This window comes from Sinocyclocheilus grahami, unplaced genomic scaffold (assembly GCF_001515645.1).
Source record: "Sinocyclocheilus grahami isolate Dianchi unplaced genomic scaffold, SAMN03320097.WGS_v1.1 scaffold1620.1, whole genome shotgun sequence".
NCBI classification, from domain to species: domain Eukaryota; kingdom Metazoa; phylum Chordata; class Actinopteri; order Cypriniformes; family Cyprinidae; genus Sinocyclocheilus; species Sinocyclocheilus grahami.
Genome location: NW_015506799.1, coordinates 224,375 through 228,881, shown reverse-complemented (window position 1 = coordinate 228,881; position 4,507 = coordinate 224,375). Strand labels below are relative to the sequence as shown.

General features: G+C 34.7%; 1 pseudogene; it reads right to left on the bottom strand.

Annotated features, from left to right (window-relative positions):
* Positions 1-1,408: 1,408 nt before the first annotated feature.
* LOC107571601 (cytosolic beta-glucosidase-like) lies at positions 1,409-3,902 on the bottom strand (annotated as a pseudogene).
* Between the last annotated feature and the right edge of the window lie 605 nt (positions 3,903-4,507).

Below are 4,507 nucleotides of genomic sequence, written 5' to 3'. Positions count from 1 at the left end.
TCCAAGTTCTCTTTTTAAAGATTTGTGATCTCATATTATGCATTTAGATGATGCAATAATGTCTGTTCCAGGGTCAATAATTAGAACAGAACCATAATTTCTGCAGTCATTTACTCCCTTGGGAGTTAAGGGCTGCGATTAGGTTCATCATAACTTCATTCTCAATAGTAATTACATGTGCAATCCAGTTAACGTAACTTCAGTTTGCATGTATATTACATGGCCTCATGTAAATTACAACAAATGGTTACATTAATATCTCATACACATTGTCATCTTACACCATTAGGTTTGTTTAATGCCTGTATGACTCATATAAAGCAATGCAAAACAATATACCAGCACAAAATGCTGTGCCAAATATAATACCACTTTGGACCACACAGAGGCAGTATATATCAACAAAACACTTGAACTGAAACCCTGATTCTCTTTGAATGTAATATTCATCTATGATGACTCTACTGGTTATTCTTGGTCAATCAATCTTTTTCAAGTCAACTTATATAAACACGTTTTCCTTATTATGCATTTTTTTCTGTGCACGGTTCTGTACAAGAATAGATATCCTCCACAGTCAGAGAAAGCCACTCGTAGAAATCAGATATTGTCTATGTGCATCCTTTGAATACACAATGCCTGCTTTTTGCATAGATTTAAGAAGCGGTCCAATTTTATTCAGCTTAAAAATACAGCTTTACAAAAGTATCATACACAAAATATGTGACCCTGGACCACAAAACCAGTCATATGGGTCAATTTTTCGAAATTGAGATTTATACATCATCTGAAAGCTGAATAAATGCGCTTTCCGTTGATCTATGGTTTGTTATGATAGGACAATATTTGAAAATCTGGAATCTGAGGGTACACAAACAACTAAATATTGAGAAAATCGCCTTTAAAGTTGTCCAGATGAAGTTCTTAGCAATGCATATTGCTAATCAAAAATTAAGTTTTGATATATTTACAGAAGGACATTTACAAAATATCTTCTTGGAACATGATCTTTACTTAATATCCTAATGATTTTTGGCATAAAGGAAAAATCAATCATTTTGACCCATACAATGTTTTTTTGGCTATTGCTACAAATATACCCCGGCGACTTCAGACTGGTTTTGTGATCCAGGGTCACATAAAAGAAAACCACAAAACGTCATCCTATATCAGAACAAAAACTCATAATGTTTTCTTGCTTCATGCTTCAAACTAAAAGATCAAGGGCCCTCAGCTAAAGTAATTAAGTCGAATTTTAATTTAACACATTTTTTTTTTCATAGTGTTACGTGACTCACTCAGTGAGAGTTTTACAGCAAATAACACTGTAAAATAACCACTTTTGATCCTGTAAGGCTCATCATTATTTAGTATCCCAAAAATAGAATGATAGCATTTTCATTAGACGTTATTTTTGCAAGTATAATATTATGTTGATTTAATATGTCAGGAATTAAATGCTCTTGGGTTTGGTCTGGGAGCGATGTTTGGATATCACAGCAACATGCTCTCTACCTGAGCGGTAAATAGTGCGCATCAGGTCAGGTGCAGAGAAATCCACATGAAACAGGCCGAAGTGCACACTGTAGCCATGATTCCACTCAAAGTTATCCAGCTGTGACCAGGCAAAATATCCCTTTACATTCACTCTGTCTTGACTGATAGCTGGAAGACAAACACATCATGCAGAGATCGTCCTCAGAACAGAGCTCCAATCAGATTATAGTTTATATTATTTGAAATACTTCAATTTGTCTGGGTTTCAAAGCTACAATAGCTGGATTTTACCATTTCAGGACTACAGCCACCCTTGTGAAAAAGATGTACACTTTAGCATACTTAGAAAAAGTGTACTTATTACAGCTATAATATACTTTAAAAGAAAAGGTTTGAACTGAATGTAATGTTTTCAGACACATAATAGCATATTAACTGCAGTTAAATGAAAATGTAGTTTTAATGTATATAATTGCTTGACCTTAAGAGTGACCTTTATGTGTCATTTTATACTTATTTCTATTGTCTTTGAAATATGGTTACTGCTGAACATACCTTAATGTAATTTATACTAAAACTTGTACGTCATGCATTGAAATATATTTGTAATTACACATTTGCAATGGCAAAGTTGCAATTAAGTACATTTAAAATATTTGAATGTAATATCAAATAAACCCCTAAGTTCAAATTATAATAAACCATTTTCCATGTGCTTCAGTATGTTAGTCAACATGTCAAAATAAGTGTCCTTTTTAAAACACAACAACCTTTAAAACATTAAAAGAATGTTTAAATGCTCTTTAAAGCAAAACTTTTAATTTGACATTACAAAGTGTGCTTAAAAAGTGTGTTAAGAAAGTCATGAATGTGTTCTCTATGAGAGTTTAATCTTTAATGTTTAGTGTTTGACTTTTTAATGTGTACTCTCTTTATGTCTTATAATTCATTATATTATATTATCTGCAAATATATATATAAACACATACTTTTAAGATTTTAAGTACACTACAAGTGCACATTCAGTACAGTTAAGCACACAATGGCATTATAGTCTAACTTTGTAAAATTAACTTTGCTCTCTGTATTTTATTACACATTGAGCAGTGTTAATATGACAGTACCTTTACCAACTTCCTGCAGTGTCCTGATAGAACTGGGAACGGTCGGTATCTTCTATCTGAACCGGCCCCATCTGGGGAAAGTCATTTTCTGTGATATAAATGGGCAGACTGGTGTATGTGTCCTAAAGAAACAAGCAAATGCTTATGATTTTGTTAATATGCCAATATATATCCCTATATAATGAATATACACCCAATTAAATATAATGTGTAGATTGGGGGTCGACCGATTATCGGCACCGATAGTAAGATTTTTTATGCTTATCGGTATCGGTCATTTCCAAAAACCGATTTGCCGATAAAATTATTTTAAAAGCATTTAAAGAGTTTTTGTCAGAGCCCTTGTTATTCTTAATTTTGACATCAATTTTCATCTTTACATATATCGGTTCTCGGTCTACTTGATCTGTAATAATCAGTAAATATATCGGTCGACCCCTAGTGTAGATATGAAAGTACCTTTATATATTTGAGCAATTTCCGCAATCCACCAGGAACAACGGCCAACCAGTGCACCACACAAATGGGCCACGATGGGTCAACAACACCCTCTGCCCCCTGATCGCACACAAAACTGAGCTCATTCTTCTTACTACCACCATTTAAATATTTTACTTTCCGAGACATGTAATAATTCAGTGCAAAGAAATCCGCCATGCCCAGAGGAGAGGGCTCATCCTTTGAAAAGTGTGGGAGCCTTGAGCCCGGCTTGTATCCCAGATCCAAGCTCCTAGACTCAATCCTGGACATCATGGACTCTAGGTAATCTCCTGTGCAAAACACGGGACAGGCAAACCAGTCCAGAGTGAAGTCCTTTTAGCGCTCAGTGGCTGCAGCATGTTTAGCATGGCCTGCGTCCAACAGCTCTGCCCAGTCACTGTTCAGGGCAAGAGATACTTGCCCTGCTTGTAAAGGCCTGAAATAATTATTATAAGTATGCCAGGCTTTGGTGTGGGCGCGCAGCATGTTATGACCCGCCAAATAAACTGATATTCCTGGATATTTGATCCCAGGGGCAAAGGTCCCATCCTCATGGCCCAGCTTGGCACAAACATAGGGCTTGTTCAGTGTGATCCAGAGCTTCACTCTGTCCCCAAAGATCTTAAAGCAAAACCTGGCATAACTTTCAAAGATGTCTGCAATCTCTGTCGAGCTCCATCCGCCAAGATACTGTAAGGCCTGTGGTAAGTCCATGTGGTACAATGTGATCATGGGGGTTACACCACGAGCAATCAAGTCGTCGATCACTTTGTTATAATACGCCACACCTGAGGTTACGAAAAAGCATCAAGCACACAGTTAAGAAACTTCATGGAGTATAATGTTATGGTAACAAACAGGCCAAAACTGTTTCAGCAAACAGAATGTAAAAAGTCAACATGAAATGGAAATTTTCTTCTCTAATGCAGTGTTATTTTAGTATTTTGATATACTATTATAGCTTTTGTTAATATTTTGAATTTATTACTATTTTGTTTTGATGTATATTTTCAAGTTTTAGTCATTTGTATTAGTTTTTTGACTATGTGTCTTCATAGTTTGTATTAATTAGTTATAGTGTATTTAGTTTTATTTATTTTAGTACATCAAGTAAAATTCTTGAAACAAACATCAATAGAGTAGTATATATATATATGTATATATACTACTCTATTGATGTTTATCTGAGTTCAACGGCTTCAGAAATGAGGAGAGATGTATGGCAGAACTTGATTTTATCCATTGGAAACTGATTGGATTGTTGTCGTTTACTAATTGCTGCAATTGTATTTTATTTAAAAAAACAAAAACAAGAATCATCCATTTTGATTTCATAGTCATTTTAAAGATTATAAAATGTGTAAAACAATTATTCCTAGTCGCACAATTTCAAATTACCCAGAACC